At 48.6% G+C, this 19039-nt stretch overlaps 1 long non-coding RNA gene across 2 annotated transcripts in view; it reads left to right on the plus strand.

Annotated features, from left to right (window-relative positions):
* The first annotated feature begins 11736 nt into the window (after positions 1-11736).
* LOC115464648 overlaps positions 11737-19039 on the plus strand; it is a 115255-nt gene continuing 107952 nt past the window's right edge. For both annotated transcript variants that reach the window (XR_003941267.1, XR_003941266.1), the window contains exon 1: positions 11737-11824. This is a non-coding gene — a long non-coding RNA (uncharacterized LOC115464648). The remainder of the gene's footprint in view (positions 11825-19039) is intronic.

Consider the following 19039-nt stretch of genomic DNA (forward strand, 5'->3'; position numbering starts at 1 on the left):
CTTTACAAACTGGCTATGCAGGTCCCCCATCACTGGCAGCCACAAGAGCTCCAAAGTCCACCCCCCCCCCCCCCGAAGATGAAGTTTCATGAGTGCAGGAGCTCTCTCTTCCCCCCCACCCCCATGTCCATCCTGGAAACAACTCCTGTTCTGCACATGTGCTAGACACTTCCTCAGTCAGCTTCTCCTCATCCCCCACCCACCTGCTCTTATCTGCACCTTGTTTAATTTGTAGGGACACTTCTGCTACAGTTTTGATTTACTACTTCATCTGTTGATAGGCTGTTCCAGGCAACCTCCACTCTGATGCCCCTTTTGATAAGGATCAGTAGATTAGCACCTTGATTTACTGTTTTTTTTTTTTTCAAATAATTTTTATTATTATAATAACCAAAACAAGAACAATGCAGCATATCAAAAATACATAAAATAAAAATAAAACATTGTAAATTATACAAGTATCATTGAGTAAGGCTGCCAATAACCAATACTATATATATATAGGAATCAACAATAAGAGAGACAGAGAAAGAGAAAAAGGAAGAACAAGGAGGAGAAGCATACTTAAAGTAGGAGAACTAGGCGATCAGGAAGGAAAGTATAATCCAGAAACACTATATGCACATATAATTACACATATGATGTGCAGCAAAAGGAAAAAAGTTGTATGGAAGTCATAACAGAGGAGTCCAACAGTGGGCTAAGTTAAGGGGGTGGAGAAAGCCGCAAAAGGGGGTTCAAAAAAAAGTATGTCTCCAAGGTTTGCATTTCTATGTTGTAAGAGTTGCTGAATAGAAGATACTTCCAATTTTTTTTTTTTCTTTCAGGGTTACCTCAAGGATAATAATATACGTATTTATATCAGAGCCCAAAAAGACAGATCATAAATCATGTGCTTAAACTATCCATTTAATTATATTTAAAAATGATGTGCAACCCTGTAATACTTGGTTATGTTACTATTGTTATGCTGTTAACAAAAATTGTAAGTTTTATGTTAAACTGTACCTGCTGTACACTGCCTTGGGTGAATCTCTTCATAAAGGCAGTTAATAAATCCAAATAAAGAAATACTTTGTATGTATCTCACCATGAAAGTTTAATGGTCCTTTTACTAAGCTGGAGTAAACACTAGTGTGTGCTTATCACAGCTTCAAAGGGCTTACTGCGGGGAACACTCAGGTATCATGTGGTAAGTTCCAAATGTGTGTGTGTGCTACCGTGCTAAAACATATTTTTTATTTTTTGGCCAAGGGGGCATGTCTGCACTAAGTAGCACATCTACACTGCCATGCAGGATTAGTGCGTGAGCCTTTAATGCCTACGTAATAGGTGGTCATAAGAACTCATGCACTAATTTTTGGTTTTGGCCATGCACCAATGGCAACCTTAGCGCGTGGCTGGTAATTTGGAAAATTGGAAATCAGCCATTTTCCAGCTATGGTTAAAATGGCCTTAGAGCATGGGAAATACCCATATAAATGTGCACCAAGGCCATTTTCTACCGCAGCTTTGTAAAAGGATCCCTTAATTTCAATGTCCAAAAGGCAAAAATAACTATCCTTTAGGATTCATCGAGAAACAATTCCGCGGACCTCCTTCGAATTACAACAATATTATTAGAATATTTTGCTGCACAAATAATTTTTTGTAGCTTAGGAAAAAAAAAACTTCACTGGGATGGTTGGAAGAAACGTCACCTTGTGCTGGTGGGCACGACTTCCCTTATAGTTAGTTACACATTGTTCTGAGAGTCCGGGCTCTCTAGAGCTGCCTTTGTCGCAGTAGCTCATTTCAATAACGGGGCGGTGGAAGTCAATGAATGGGTTGTGGCCAAGGTCCAGGGAGCGCGCGCAGCTCCTCCCCCTCACCCCATGCCGGCCAACAAGGTATTAGAGACACCAGTAAGCCAGGCAGAGAGACCTGCGCGCACAAGCTTGTCACGCGCTGGAACAGCAGGAACACTTTGCAGCGGCGGCAGCAGCTTCCTGCAAAAGAATGCTCTAGGGCAGTGGTGGTGAACCTATGGCACGTGTGCCAGAGAGGGCACGCAGAGCCCTCTCCCTTGGCACGCGCGCCTGTCGCTGGTCCGCCCACGCTCCCTCCCTCCGAATAGTTCGCCGTCTCCCGCCCTCCCTCCAACCCAACAAGTATTAGATTGTAAGCTCTTTGAGCAGGGACTGTCTTTCTTCTATGTTTGTGCAGCGCTGCGTATGCCTTGTAGCGCTATAGAAATGCTAAATAGTAATAGTAGTAGTAGACATGGATGGATGTGGCGAAATGTCCTAGGAGTCGTAGGAGGGTCCGTGCTGGAACTGTTCTCGTTGATATGATGTGTTGTATCAGGCATAGTATGGCTTGTCCCCTGGGAAAGGGCAAGAAGGCCATGCAGCATTTGGTGCGGATTTGGGCCCCAATGAACTCCAGTGTTTGAGTGGGGTGCAGGTGTGACTTTGTCTCGTTGATCAGGAAGCCCAGCGACTGGAGTAGGGCTACTGTGGATGTGATTGCCTTCTTGGTTTCTAGGGGTGATGGTCCGACGAGTAGCCAGTCGTCAAGGAAGGGGAAGACACACACCCCTTCTTTGCGCAGGTATGCTGCCGGCACTGCGACACATTTTGTGAAAACTCTTGGTACTGAGGAGAGTCCGAATGGTAGGGCTCGGTACTGGAAGTGGTGGCCCAGTACTTTTGAAGCGTAGGAATTTCCTGTGTGCCTTGTGGATTGGGATGTGGTTGTATGCATCGTGGAGGTCTAGTGCAGCTAACCAATCGTTTTTCTGAATCAGTGGGAGGATGGTGCCTACCAAGTGCATCCTGAACTTCTCTTTTATGACGTACTTGTTGAGATGTCAGAGGTCTAGGATGGGTCTTCCTCCAGACTTCTTGGGAATGAGAAAGTAGCGGGAGTAGAACCCTTGGTTGAGTTCTGTCTGGGGGACAGGTGTCTTGTCTGAAAAGAAGGTGAGCCCTTAGGTCCCGCAAGGCCCCGAAGGACCTCAGAGGACAGCCATGCAACCCCAAGTCTTCACCCGTGGCGACCACCGTTCATCAAGGGTTGAGCCCCCAGCTGCAGGCGGTCAACGGGACTTCCGGACACGCAGGGTTGACGAACTGACCCAGAACTGGAACCAGGAGTGAAGAGGGCAGGTGGAAAACAGAGGAGTCCAAAACCGGCAACAGGTCAGGGCAGGCAGCTCACAGCGTAGTCTGAAACAGGCAAAAGGTCAAGGCGGGCGGCTAGCAGAGTAATCCAGAAACAGTCCAAAGGTCAAAACCAGGAGAGCAAGGAAACCAATTGAGAACTGGAACACACAAAGACTGGCCTCAGGAAACAGAACCTGAAGCAATGTCTTATCTCAGGCCCGTTCCTTAAATACTATCAGCATTCAACCGCCCAGCCCCAGCCGACATGGCCGGCCAATCAGAACCTGGTTACTGACAAACTCCTTCTGATTGGTTCCGTCTGACCTCCCAGGCGGGACTACAGCACCGGCCTCCCAATCTAACTCCTCAGAGGCGGAGCTTCGGGTTCCCGCGCCCGAAAGTGGAGACGCCGGCTAACGCGTCTCAGCGCCACTCTCCCCACTGGCGCAAGCATGGACCCCATAGCCGGCGATCGAGAGCCCGGCAGCCGCAATCGCCGGCCCACGGCCTCGGCCCTGGACTGGGCGGCTATCGCTGCGGTGAGCCCTGGCTCTCCGCTGCGGCCTCGATGGACACCGGTTCCTGCTTTCCACAGAGGAGCAGCCGGAGGGAGCGACAGATGTGACAGTATCCCCCCTGGATGCCCCCTTCCTCCTGGGTCCTGGTTTTTGAGGATAGTGATCATGGAAGGCCCGTACCAACTCTGGAGCATGTACATTGGTAGCCGGCTCCCAGGAGTTGTCCTCGGGACTGAAATGCTTCCATGATAACAGGTAGAGCAGCTTTCCCCGGAGCCTCTTGGTGTCTATGATTTCTTCAACTTCATACTCGGGATCGGGGTCAGCCTCTGGAACAACTGACTCTTCACTCTGTGGATGCCACTTAGACCCCCGAAAGACCTTCAGCAGAGAAACATGGAAGGCATTATGGATCCATAGAGTTCTAGGTAACCGCATGCGGTATGTCACAGCTCCGATCCGAGACTGGATCACAAATGGCCCGATGTACCGTGGCCACAGCCTCCGAGAGGGCACCCGGAGCCTCAGGTATTTGGTACTCAGCCATACCTTTTGCCCCGGCTGCAGAACCGGGGCGGGGCACCGGTGCCTGCAAACGACTTATACCTGGCGGCTGCTTTCTGTAGTTGCTCTCGGGTCATGTTCCAGACTTCCCGCAGGTCAGCAAGGGTTTGAGTAACCTGGGGCGTAGAGGAGTCAGAGGGAATGGGTGGAGGAAGCCGCAGATGTTGTCCATATACCATGAAGAATGGAGATTGCCCAGAAGCAGAGTGTTCACTGTGATTATAGGCGAACTTGGCCCACGGGAGAAGAGATGCCCAGTTGTCTTGCCGCCTGTTGACAAAAGCCCGCAAGAACCCCTTCAACGTCTGGTTAATCCTCTCAACCATCCCGTTGGTCTGAGGATGGTAGGCTGAGGAGAAATGGGTAACAACCCCTAGGGCGGAACACAGGGCTCTCCAGAATCGTGAAGTGAACTGGGCTCCTCGGTTGCTGATGATCCTGACTGGTAGCCCATGGAGCCAGAAAATGTGCTGGATGAATTGCTGGGCTAACAGTGCTGCCGACGGAAGCCCTGGCAGGGGAACGAAGTGTGCCATACGGGAGAACCGGTCTACCACCACCCAAATCACAGTGTGCCCCTGGGAGCGGGGAAGATCCGTAATGAAATCCATAGACAATTCCTCCCAGGGGACGGCTGGAATGGGCAAGGGCTGCAGATCCCCCCAGGGGCGCCCCACAACAGACTTGGTCCGGGCACAGGTGGGGCAGGTCGTGACAAACTGAAGGATATCTTGGTTCATACGAGGCCATCGGTACTGTCGAGAAATCAGACGGAGGGTTTTTTGAAACCCAAAGTGTCCGGCCCATACAGATCAATGTCCCCAGTGCATTACTTTTTCCCGGTTCTGCGGAGGTACGAATTCCTGTGTTGGGGTGACCCCACCCGGGGCCGCACAGAGGCAAGCCGGATCCAACATAGGATGAGGTTCCTCAATATCCTCTGGAACTTCGAAGGCTCTGGAGAGGGAGTCCGCAGGGGTATTCTGCGCAGCCGACCGGAACACAAGTTGAAACCGGAACCTGGCGAAGAACAACGACCAGCGGGCTTGCCGCGGATTCAGCCTTTGATCCGTGATTCTTGTGATCCGTGATTACTGTAAATCAATGCTCTGCCCCTTCCAGCAGATGTCTCCACTCTTGCAGGGCTAACTTCAAAGCCAGCAGTTCTCTATCTCCTACAGTATAATTGCGCTCCGCTGGGGAAAACGTTCGGGAGAAGAAGAAACAAGGTTGACGCCGGCCCTTGGCGTTAACTTGAGAGAGGACTGCCCCGGCGCCCAAAGCAGAGGCGTCCACCTCTACCACAAAAGGTTTGTCCGGATCTGGGGCCTGAAGGATGGGAGCGGATTCAAATGCTTTCTTCAACTGACTGAACGCCGTTTGCGCCTCGACCGGCCAGTTCCTAACATCCGCATGCTTCTTAGTGAGCGCTGTCAGCGGAGCTGTCAATTGAGAATAATGGGGAATAAATTGACGGTAGTAATTAGCAAACCCCAGGAACCGTTGCAGCGCCTTCAGGCCTTGGGGTTGGGGCCACTCCCGGATAGCGTGGAGTTTGTCTGGATCCATTCGCAGACCCCCAGGTAATAGAATATGTCCCAAAAAAGGCAGAGTCTGCTGGTGAAAAGAGCATTTGCTGAGTTTGGCAAACAAGCGATATTGCCGCAAGCGCTGGAGGACGGTCCGAACGTGGGCCACATGCTCCTGGGGATCTTTGGAAAAAATCAGGATGTCATCTAGGTATACAATTACCGTAGAATAAAGCAGGTCTTCAAGGGCGAAGTTCATGAACCTCTGGAACACCGCTGGAGCGCTGCACAGGCCGAAGGGCATCACCCGGTATTCAAAATGCCCCTCGTGTATTAAACGCAGTTTTCCATTCGTCCCCTTGCTGGATACGGACTAAGTTGTAGGCTCCTCAGAGGTCAAATTTGGTGAAGATCTGGGCCCCCTGCAGCCGATCAAACAACTCTGGAATAAGGGGCAGAGGGTATCGGTCTTTTACGGTGATGGCATTTAGGCCTCGGTAGTCGATGCAGGGCCTCAAGGAGCCTTCTTTCTTGGTCACAAAAAAGAATCCTGCTCCGGCAGGGGACGTGGAGGGGCGAATGAACCCTTTCTGGAGATTCTCCCGGATGTAAGCTTGCATGACCTTCGATTCCTCTCGGGACAGTGTATAGAGTCGGCCCCGCAGTGGCATCTTGCCGGTCATCAGATTAATAGCGCAATCAAAGGACCGATGTGGGGGTAGCACATCCGCTTCCACGGGATTGAACACATCAGCGAAATCCCGGTACTCTTCTGGCAGAGCAGCTTGACAGACTGGCACAGTTCTAGGAGTGGCCACTACTGCGGGGCAGCTGGATTCCCGACCCTTCAAACAGGTCTCGGTGCAGGCGCCACCCCAGGTTTGAATCTTCCCTAAAGTCCAATCTATGACAGGTGTGTGCCGCCGTAACCAGGGCAGGCCCAGTACCACGGGATGAATGGTATGGGGCAAAATCAGAAATTGAGCCTCCTCACAGTGGTCTTCCCCCACCTGGAGCCCCAAAAATGGAGTCACCTCAGTGATAGGCTGGGGTCACGCTGTTCCCTGGATGGACGTCACTTGCAAAGCGGGCCGATAGGGCAGTATAGGCCATCCCATCTGCCGCAGGAGTTCCTGACAAAATTTCGCCCGGCCCCGGAATCCAATAAAGCTCGGGTGTGAACCACTGTCTCCTGCCACCGTAGGGTCACCGGGAGAGTAATCAGATTGTCTGGTAGGGGATTAGAGTGCCCCAAGACCCCTCCCCTCAGGCGCCTTGGGAGTGGCGTTTCCCGGCCGTGCGGGGCAAGAGCTGATGAAGTGACCAGCCTCGCCGCAATACAGGCAAAGGCCGCCCCGAAGGCGTTGAGTCCTCTCAGATGGGGTTAACCGTTGACAGCCGATGACCATAGGTTCCTCGGAGGCCTCCCTAGGCCCTCTGGAGCCCCGTCGGGGGGAAGGTACCCGACTAGGCCGGGACCCGCCTCAGGACCCCCTCCGCCAGTCCTCACGGGCTCTAGCCCTTTCCTGGAATCGGGTATCCACCCGGCACAAAGCGAAATCAAGGCGTCCAACTGCCCCGGAACCTCCCGGCCGGCCAGCTCGTCCTTGATTCGATCCTGAAGCCCCTCCAGGAAGATAGCGTATAGGGACTCCTGATTCCAGCGCAACTCTGTCGCCAGAGTCCGAAACCGGATAGCATAGTCTGCCACGGTCCCTTCGTCCTGTTGGATCCGCAGCAGCTCGGAGGCGGCAGAAGACGGCCTTCCTGGAAGATCAAACACCATGCGGAACCGGCGCTGGAACTCCGCGTAGTTGTCCAAAAGCAGATCTTGTTGCTCACATAGCGGGACCGCCCAGGCTAGTGCTCGTCCCGTTAGCAAGGAAATAACATAGGCCACTTTTACCTGGTCTGAGGCAAAAGCCTCTGGTTGCACCTTGAAGTATAAGTTGCACTGGTTGAGGAACCCCCGGCAGCTTCCAGGGACACCATCAAACCAAGTAGGCTCAGGGAACCGAGGTCCCGGGAAGGACCCTCCCCGACGGGGAGCCGCTGAAGCGGCCTGGTGTGCCGCAGCGGCCTGGTTCTGAACCTGGACTGTGGTTAACTGAGAGCAGACATTCTGCAGGGCCCCCGACAGGGCGTTCAACTGCTCCTGCTGCTGCTGGAGAATTTTAGCCAGGTCCTGTAGATCGGGTTGCGTAGGCGAGCTCATGGCTTCAGGTTCCTATCTTGTCTGAAAAGAAGGTGAGCCCTTAGGTCCCGCAAGGCCCTGAAGGACCTCAGAGGACAGCCGTGCAACCCCAAGTCTTCACCCACGGCGACCGCCGTTAACCAAGGGTTGAGCCCCCAGCTGCAGGCGGTCAACGGGACTTCCGGAACCGCGGGGTTGATGAACTGACCCAGAACTGGAACCAGGAGTGAAGAGGGCAGGTGGAAAACAGAGGAGTCCAAAACCGGCAACAGGTCAGGGCAGGCAGCTCACAGTGTAGTCTGAAACAGGCAAAAGGTCAAGGCGGGCGGCTAGCAGAGTAATCCAGAAACAGTCCAAAGGTCAAAACCAGGAGAGCAAGGAAACCAACTGAGAACTGGAACACACGAAGACTGGCCTCGGGAAACAGAACCTGAAGCAATGTCTTATCTCAGGCCCGTTCCTTAAATACTATCAGCATTCAACCACCCAGCCCCAGCCGACATGGCGGGCCAATCAGAACCTGGTTACTGACAAACTCCTTCTGATTGGTTCCGTCCGACCTCCCAGGCGGGACTACAGCACCGGCCTCCCAATCTAACTCCTCAGAGGCGGAGCTTCGGGTTCCCGCGCCCGAAAGTGAAGGAGACGCCGACCATCGCGTCTCAGCGCCACTCTCCCCACTGGCGCAAGCACGAACCCCATAGCCGGCGATCGAGAGCCCGGCAGCCGTGATCGCCGGCCTTGGCCCGGACTGAGCGGCTATTGCCGCAGTGAGCCCCGGCTCTCCGCCGCGGCCTCGAGAAGGCCAGCCCTCGCCGCGATGGACACAGGTTCCTGCTTTCCGCAGAGGAGCAGCCGGAGGGAGCAACGGATGTGACAACAGGCTCTATAGCTCCCGATTGTAGGAGGGTCTGGAGTTCCCTGTGAATGAGGAGGGTAAGGTGGTCCAGAGTTATATCTCTGGGTGAGGGTCGGTTTGTAGGCATCGCATGGAAGCGAATCCTGTATCTGTGCTGTATGATGCTGAGGACCCATTTGTCGGTTGTGATGCTTTCCTAGGTTTCGAAGAAGAAAGGTGGCCCCCCACTGGTGGGGTTGCTGCTGGTGCAGTGTCAAAAACTGGTTGCCGCCTTGGAGGTTGAGGCAGGGTTTTGTTTTTGATGTTTCCATTCTCTCAGACGTTGCCTCTGTTGATAGGAAGGGTCATACGGCTGGGGTTTTTGTCATTGCCATTGCCATTTTGAGGGCCCATTGTAGCGTTTAGTGCTGTGCTGGTGCCTGCGGTAGTGGTATTGGCTGGCTTGTTGCCTTCGCACTGCTGATGGGCGTAGCAGGCCATCCGTGGAGAGAGTTTGTAGGGTGGTGCAGTGGTCTTTTAGGGTGTTGACTGTTTCTTTGACCTTGTCGCCGAATAGGTTCTCCCCAGAGCAAGGGGAATCAGCAAGGCATTCGTGTGTATCCTCGCGGAGTGCAGAGGCCCTGAGCCATGCCATTCGTCTTGCAGCGATGGCCACACTGGCTGTGCGTGCTGAGGTCTCGAAGGCATCAAAGGTGGCTCTGATCATGTGTTTTGCACATTCTTCCATATCGTGGAGGGCCGGGGAGATGAGAGTTTTGAAGTCCGAAGGTAAGGAGGACAGGAGTTCCTCAGTTCTCTTCCGGAGGGAGTCGCTGTATAGGACTAGTTGGAAAAGGTGTGCATCAATCTTGGCATTTAGCATGGTGCCATGGTACACCTTTTTCCCAATTGTGTCCAGTGTTTTTAATTCTTTTCCTGGAGGGTTATTGGCATGGGTCCTGGAACTCCTTGCCTTTTTGAGAGCGGATTCCACAATGATGGACTGATGGGGGAGCTGAGGTTTGTCAAAACCTGGGCAGGGTAGAACTTGGTATTTGAGGTCTAGTCTTTTTGCGACAGCTGACCCCGAGACCGGAGTTTGCCAGATTTTGTCTCTGCAGTTCAAAAGAAGTTTGTGAACAGGTATTGCTGTTATGGGTTTTGCTGTATTGAGATACCTGAGGATGCCTAGGTCATCACTTTGTTGATTCGTAGCCTCAGGTGGAGAGAGAGCGAGAGAGGCGGATACTTTTTGGAGGAACTTCGGGTAGGTGAATGCGAAGAAATGCAAAGTGATGCATTTAGGGAGTAGAAATCCAAGGGAGACGTATGTGTTAGGCGGGGAGAGACTGATAGGTATGGACGGGGAGAGGGATCTGGGGGTGATAGTATCTGAGGACCTGAAAGCGACAAAACAGTGTGACAAAGCGGTGGCCGTAGCTAGAAGTTTGCTACACTGTATAGAGAGAGGTGTGACCAGCAGAAGAAAAGAGGTTTTAATACCCCTGTATAAGACGTTGGTGAGGCCCCACCTGGAGTATTGTGTTCAGTTTTGGAGGCCGTATCTTGCGAAAGATGTTAAAAAAATGGAAGCGGTGCAAAGAAAAGCTACGAGAATGGTATGGGATTTGTGTTACAAGACATATGAGGAGAGACTTGTTGACCTGAACATGTATACCCTGGAGGAAAGGAGAAACAGGGGTGATATAATATAGATGTTCAAATATTTGAAAGGTATTAATCCGCAAATGAACCTTTTCCTGAGAAGGAAAGGCAGTAGAACGAGAGGACATGAAATGATATTGAAGGGGGGCAGACTCAAGAAAAATGTCAGGAAGTATTTCTTCACAGAGAGTAGTGGATGCTTGGAATGCCCTCCCGCGGGAGGTGGTGGAAATGAAAACGGTAACGGAATTCAAACATGCGTGGGATAAACATAAAGGAATCCTATTCAGAAGGAATGGATCCTCAGGAGCTTAGCCGAGATTGGGTGGCAGAGCCGGTGGTGGGAGGCGGGGCTGGTGGTTGGGAGGCGGGGATAGTGCTGGGCAGACTTATACGGTCTGTGCCAGGGCTGGTGGTTGGGAGGCGGGGTTAATGCTGGGCAGACTTATACGGTCTGTGCCAGAGCCGGTGGTGGGAGGCGGGGCTGGTGGTTGGGAGGCGGGGATAGTGCTGGGCAGACTTATACGGCCTGTGACCTGAAGAGGACAGGTACAAATCAAGGTAGGGTATACACCAAAAGTAGCACAAATGAGTTTATCTTGTTGGGCAGACTGGATGGACCGTGCAGGTCTTTTTCTGCCATCATCTACTATGTTACTATGTCTTCCGCAGTTTGTTGAGGTGGTGGTTCGGTGGGGATACCTGACGAATCCCGGGGGAGGTCCTCGTCGTCAGTGGCCAAGAGATCCGGGGAAAAGGCGTCACTCTCCTGCTCTGAGGGGTAATCTTCCGGGGTGGATGGTTGTAGTGGTGCAGCTGTGGAGGGCCATGGGGTCCCTGTAGCAGCTGCCTCCAAACCTCCGCATTGGTGGGATGTCGTGGCAGAGACGGAGGGCTGTGTAAGCAGCTTGCTGAAGAGCCCCAGCAGCTGTTGGTGAGGTGCTGTGGCAGTGGGTTCGAGGGTCAGCAGGGAAGGTAGTCCTGTGGTTGGCTGCGTTGGTGCCTGGGTTGGGTATCGTGGCTTCCCGCGCTTCTCTGAACCCGATGGGGGCCTCTGTCTGCGGGGTGAGTAGGAGGCATTGGATGAAGAGGAGGAAGAAGATCTCTGGCATTTCCTGCGCTCCGTGTGCCTGAGTAGGCTTCTGGAGGGAACACTGTTTGCCTGTGCCTCTGTTGTCCTGTGTCTGGTGGTGTCTCTGTTTTTGGTGTGCTGGCCCTTTAAGGGGGCGGTGTCTTGAGTCACAGCGTGTGCAGGGAGAGAAGCCAGAGACTGGGAGTCTGAAGCTGTGCAGTTTGTGTTTTGCAGTGTGAGCAGGAGGCTGTTTTGAGCTGTGCTTGACATTGGGGGAAGAATGGCAGCCCAGACAGAGGTAAGGAGCTCTGATGCTGGGGCTGGTTCAGACATCGGAGGCAGGCTGAGGTGCTGGGAGGGCAGAGATCTTGCTGTAGTCTGCAGAGCAGCGTCAGAGAGCAAGGATGAAGGTGTTTTGTTTTTTCTCTGCTGCTAATGTGCCGGGCTCATCCTTGTGGGAGTTGGGGAGGGTGGCATGGCAGTCCAGCTAGGAGTGGGGGCGGGAAGCATGGACGCTTCTAGTGAAGTGGAAGGGTGCTCCTGGTCTGTGGAGAGAACCAGAGCCCTTTTACCTTTCTTCCTTTGTTTTTGTGGAAGCTGCTTTGTTTGCTCAACCAGGAAGTCTTTGAGAGCACGGAGTCTGTGCTGGCCAGCCGGTGGGGACATCTGGAGACACAGGGGGCAGGTAGCCATGAGGTGGGCTGTGCCCAAACAACGGACACATACCTGGTGTGCGTCTGCTGTGCTCATTTTCTTCTTGCAGCCTGGGCATTTTTTAAAAACGGCTTTCTTTTGTGCAGGGTCTTGCTCCGTGCGTGTGCCTCCCTCTCCCCGGGAGCTGCACCAGATCCGTGAGGGGCAGGGAAGGGGAAGGCAGGCTGGAGCCGCTCGCCGGCAGTCAGCCTCCTGTGCGGCGCGTGCACACGCCCCTCCCGGCACCACTCTTCCGCGCTCCCACAACCTCACGAGTCCTAATTAGAAAACACGACGGGAGGGGGGGGGGGGGGGGAAAGAAAAAGCAGCAAAGGCACATACTAGCATCGTGGAGGAAGAGAGAGACTGGAGTCAGGTGCAGCCCAGCAGAAGCCTCGGTGGCTGGCGCTGCCACAGCAAGGCTGAGAATAAGCAGACGGAATCCACCCACGTCTCCTCGCTGCTGCCGTAAGGAAACGAAACATTGCTTCTCGCTAGACTTTGCACAGGGAGTCCGGGGTGCAGGTGCTGCTGGGGAGGGCCCCGGCAGTGCAGGGACCGGCTGGCAGCGGCAGCCGTGCGCTGGGCGCTCGGACAGGTTTTTGAACCTGCGGCTGTGGCTCAGTACTTGCAGCCGCTCTTCCTCACACTTTCTCCTGCCTTCCCGTTCCTCTGTTGCTGCTTGATCTTTTGTAGCATTTGCATTGGTGGTGTTTCAATGCTGTCCATTTATGTATTCCTTACCTGTTTTGTAACATTGAGGAAAGCTGATTTATCCTTTCTGCTGCTCTGCGAAAACCGGGGAGGAATTCTCTTTCGTAGTAATGCATGCAGAAACTATCAGTGCCCCACAATTTCAGTAGCATCGCTATTTACCTTTGATTTCTTTCTGTTATTGACGCTTAAGAGTAATATGTTACGTAGCGGTATGGTATACTGTGCACTATGTAATACTTAACCTGAACACTAAAGTTTCACTGCCAAGGACAGCACCTGCTTGAGTTTTGCTGGAGTACAGATGTACTCAGCATGTTTCCCATAGATACATAAATGGGGAAACCCTTTAATACGTCTGTATCTTGATGTAGCTCTTGTATTGAGTTTGATAGAGCATATGGAGTCTAAGTACAAAACGGAGACGGTAGCGACCGATTTTATAATGAGTTTTTACTGTACATGCAGATCAAATGTTTAACGGTGCAAACTTGTTTATAGAAAATATATGAGCAGTTGAAAGAAGTGGATGTATGATTATAAGTATATTGATATTAATAATTGTATTTCCTTTATAACTGTATACTTCTAGGTCTATTATATATGAATCATTTAAACTCGAAGGGATAATACCCAGGCAGTTGCAAAGACAGCTTTATTTGGAACCGTTTTCATACATAAACATAAACCTCTAGAATTCATTGGGTTGGTCTGGAATTGTCAGTGCATAAAACCAGTGAAGATTTATATATTTTAAACCTTCTTGCAAACCTTTATGAATCAGATTTAATAACTCTCAAAGTGGTGTGAATTGCTCCTTTCTCCATGACTTTACATAAGAACGTAAGAATAGCCATACCGCATCAGACCAGTGGTCCATCTAGCCCAATATCCTGCTTTTCCAGCAGTGGTCAATTCAGGTCACAAGTACCTGAGAGAATCCCAAAACAGTAGCTATATTCCTGTTACTGAAGCAATGGACAAGCAGTGGCTTCCCCCGTGTCTATTTTAATAGCAGACTATGGACTTGTTCCTCCAGGAACTTGTCCAAACCTGTTTTAAGCTCAGATACACTAACCACTGATACCACATTCTTTAGGTGTAGTCAGGCACCTGTCACTTGTTTGTTGCAGTCAAGATCTTGTTAACGAAACACACAGTGTTCATTTTGCATCTGGAGTAAATGGACTACACTTTTGAAAGTAACTTTAAATGACTTAATCAAGTAACAAATAATAATTGAAAGGCTTGTGAGAATTAAAAAGATGTAGTCATTTTTGAGACATAAAGGGGCTGCGTTTTCAATAGTCAACGGGGAGATCTAGGCTTATGCTAAACATATGATATACATGTTTTAATAATATGATAACCAGCATAAATAAATCCTCTATGTTTAAATAAATAGTTAACAGTAAGTACAGCATTTTGGCTTAATATCACACTGTTGTGTGGTACCGTACCTCTCAGCTTTCTCTTTAATGGCATACAGTTGAAGGATCCAGGGATCTTCAAGAATCCCAATTCTTAGCAGTCATACAAGAAAAGCTGTAAATCTCTATTTTAGTATAAAATAAGATAGTGATTTTAAAAAGCTGAAATTCATAAATGCAGACTACAATGTAAAAATGACAGACATCTGTATATAGAAAATAATGTGATTTCAGATTCTTAAAAAAAAAAGACCCAGCCTTTTGTCATTCCTTATCAACTTTATCATCAACAATACAGTTCAGGGGATTGAAATACAATGCAATTGTACAGTATGAAAAAACAAGCTCATTTTTGCATGAAACTAACTAAGGTCATGGTTTTAATAGGAATTCAGAACAAACCTGAAAGATAAACAAATTCTGCAAAATGGTTTATTTTCTAAAATTTGTGTTTGTTAGGGTTGCAAGAGAAATGTATGTTAATTATAGAGTCGGTCCAGGCTGATGCTGCACGACAGAATTCTCTGACCAGGTTGAGTCGAATATAACAGAGCACATCCTGGGTGTCAGGTTCTGATATAGAAAACTGCCTGATCACAAACAGAAAATAGCAGTCAGTAACTTTTGTCAGCGCCATCTTTTGAAGGCATTACCAAACAGCCAGCGTTCATCTGAAAATCAGATCTCTGATTTTTAGATGAATGCAGACTCCACATTTAGGTGTCAAAACATAATTTAAAGAAGCCTGATTTGATAACTGCTTGTGGGTTTGTATTTGAAGGATAAACAGATTTATGCTGTCATCTTAAGCACTGTTTTTTTAAAGCTGAAATTTGTTATAAAACGATTTCTGTATTAAAAAAAAAAATCTGGGTGTGCTACAAAATCCTCCCATTTAATTCCCTCTGTTTTTATCATAGCAACATAAGCACCATCTGTGAATTATAGGAAGTTTCAGAATAAGGTTAAGGATGACAGTTCCGATACATAGAACCCATGAAGACAGGATCCCACCACCCTATATAGTCATTTAATTTTATAAATATACATTTAGGACTAGAATCTATATATGGCACCTTAAAAATTGGTGCCAAAAAATACCTGATTAAATGGTATTCTATAAGCCGTGCATAAAGTTCAGTGCAGTTTATAGAATTAACGCTTAAGAGGACAGGTCACATGTAAATTTTGGCACCATCGAAAATGTAGTTGAAATGCCGGTGCCTAAATTTATGCGTGGAGCACCCATATTCTGTAATTATGCATGTAACTGAAAATCACGTCCCGATGTGCCACGAAACACCCATGACCCTTCCATTTCTGTCCCCCCCCCCCCCCCCCCCCGTTTTTGGCCCGCAGGTAAATTTTAGGCACGGATCCCTAGCACCTAACTTTACATGTGTTAGTCCCAGTTAAATCTAATTAGTGCCAATAATTGCTTGTTAACCTACTAATTGGCTCGTTATTCTTTTAAATTGTGAGTGCAAATCGGGAGCATGCCTAAATTTGCATGCACAATTTTTGGCAACTTTTAAAGAATCAGTGGGATTAGGGACAATTCTATAAAGGGTGTTAAAAGTTATGCATCAAAAATCTGTGTGCTATGATAGTGTTCTATAATGGCATCTGGGCTCCGATATTTTGTTAAGAATGGCGAGTAAGTTGGTATTTGCATGCCAATATTTAGGCGCTATCACTTTAAGTCATGTAAAAGGCAGGTGTAAATGTTAGTGCCTCCTAGGTGTGCAACTTACAGTATTTTCTCTGTATTAGGATTTATTTACTGCCTTTTTGAAAGAATTCACTCGAAGCGGTGTACAGTAAGAACAAACATAAGCAATAGACAATTACAGCAGTAAAAATATTCAAATAATACAAAGTACGGCATAGTATATTACTTTAATATTACTGCAATAGAACATTTTAATAGACAGCTTAGGGTATAAGCAAAGATGGAATAGATAGGTAAGAGGAGTTAGAAAATAAGGTGACTAATTTAAAGAAAGTTACACATAATGTCAGAGAGATGATTAAATGTTATCTCAGCTAGGATAGGAGTGGATAAACATGTCCTGCTGCAGTATGTGCATCCCGTGTCACTCCTTGTATGTGAGACTAAGAAGTTACTTACTTCTTCCATGAAAGGTCTGGTTGAAGAGCCAAGCTTTCACCTGCTTCCTGAAGTAGAGATAGTCTTATCTTATGTGAAGCCTTTCAGGGAGTGCATTTGGCTACTCCAGAGAAGGCTCACTTGTGGATATCACATCGTGTAATGTCTTTTGGAGAGTGTGTGGTTAGGGAGGCGTCTTGGGAGGACCTTAGTGTCCTTGGAAGTGTGTAGAAGGTCAGCCTGTTTTTCAAGTACTCGGGAGCCATTTACTTTAAGGACCTTGAAGATCAGACATAGAGTTTTAAATTTAGCCCTGTATTGTACTGGTAGCCAATGAAGTTTTTGCAAGAATGGTGTGATGCGGTTATGTCGCTTGCAAACTTCTATGAGTCTTGCAGCAGTATTCTGAATCAATTGGATCTGGTTCAGACCCTTTGTAGTCAGACCAATGTGCAGTGCATTACAGTAATCCAGTCTTGATGTTATCATGGCATGCACAACAGGGATAAGATTTTCCTTCTCAATGTAAGGAGAGAGGCAACATAGTTGTCGCAAATAGTAGAAGCAGCTCTTGAAGGTTGCTTGGATTTGTGGAATCAAGTGTTGAATCTAACTGTATTCCATGGTTCCTGACTTGTGACTTGAGGGGGAGTATGTACTTTCCAAAAGAGATTTTGATGTCAGGTACGTGTCCAGAGAAGCTTGGCTTTAGTTGGATTCAGGCAAAGTTTGTTGTGCTTAGCCCATTGTTGAACTGATGTTGAACAGGTAATCAGTTTATTTAGGGCTGTAGGTAAGTCAGGTTGAATGGGTATGAGTTAGCTGCACATCATCCGCTTAGATGTAGAACTGAGTGTCCATTGACCGAATCAGCTTGGCTAGTGGGTTGAGGTAGATGCTGAACAGAATGGGTGACAGTATTGATTCTTGTGGTACCCCACAGGTCAGTGGCCATGGTGGAGATGAGGTACTGCCAAATATTATGGATTGTTGCCTGTCTGATAGATAGGATCTGAACCATGCAAGTACTGTATGTACCATTGATACCTGTTTCTGCCAGTTGTGCTAGCATGATATCATGATCCACAGTGTCAAAAGCTGATTATTGCCCCCATTTTCACCTTGTCTACTCAAACACACATCATTGTAGGATTGTAGGAGTATCAGAAGATGCATTTAGATCTGGCATACTGGACTGATACATTGACAGGCGGATATGACCTGGTAGTTCCTCCTTTCTACTTCTGTTCACTCAGTCTGAACCAATGTTGGGACTCCTGTATCATGAGCCTTCATCTACAACCTATTAAGAATTGCCTCATATCTTGATAGGCCCACTCTTAAATTGATCCTTGTGTAGTCATTGCAGCTATTGCCAGAGGCTGTGTCATAACCATTCATTTTTTTATGAAGATGGACTTTAGAAGAGACATACAGATTAGAATTGAGATGTCCAGGCTGGGATGTGTAAGGACCACCTAGTATTTTAGAATGGAATCTGCCAACATAAAGTTTGTTCTATAATATATCCTGGAAGATGTGTATGCACCTGTTATGTTCAGCAGGAGCATTCATTTTGCAACCATCAACATCTAAAATATCATAGTAACATAGTAGATGACGGCAGAAAATGACCTGCACAGTCCACCCAGTCTTCCCAACAAAATAAACTCACATGTTCCATTTTTTGTGTATACCTTACCTTGATTTGTACCTGTCTTTTTCAGGGCACAGACCGTATAAGTCTGCCCAGCACTATCCCCGCCTCCCAACCACCAGCCCTGCCTCCCACCACCGGCTAAGCTTCTGGGGATCCCTTTCTTCTGAGCAGGATTCCTTTATGTTTATCCCATGCATGTTTGAATTCCGTTACCGTTTTCCTCTCCACCACCTCCCGCGGGAGGGCATTCCAAGCATCCACCACTCTCTCTGTGAAAAAATACTTCCTGACATTTTTCTTGAGTCTGCCCCCCTTCAATCTCATTTCATGTCCTCTAGTTCTACCACCTTCCCCTCTCTGGAAAAGGTTCGTTTGCAGATTAATACCTTTCAAATATTTGAACGTCTGTATCATATTACCCCTGTTTCTCCTTTCCTCCAGGGTATACATGTTCAGGTCAACAAGTCTTTTCTTTGCACCGCTTCCATATCAACAGGGTCACAAAGCAACCTAAACATGCATGTTGGTATTTCAGAACATACACGTGTAGTTTTGTTTTGTAAACCGCTTCAATCTTGGAATAGGACGAGTGGTCTAGCAAATGTGGAAATTTTGCCAGAACATTTATATACATGTCAACAGTTTCAGAAACTTGCACATCTATGTTTTTCGAAGCTGTCACAGAAACCAATGTTTTTTTTGCCAGTATCGTTTCAGAGGAGGACAAGATACACTGGGGTATTAAGGGAGAGACCACCTGTAATCCTTCCACTGGAGTGCTGCACAAATCATTTTATAAAATCTAAGATGTTTCCGGTAGCAGATGTAAATCTTGATCCTCATAGTGGTGGACATTGGTTCCAGGCAAAATGGTAGAAACTATTATAAAGAACAAAATTACAGAGC

This window comes from Microcaecilia unicolor, chromosome 3, assembly GCF_901765095.1.
Source record: "Microcaecilia unicolor chromosome 3, aMicUni1.1, whole genome shotgun sequence".
Lineage (NCBI taxonomy): Eukaryota > Metazoa > Chordata > Amphibia > Gymnophiona > Siphonopidae > Microcaecilia > Microcaecilia unicolor.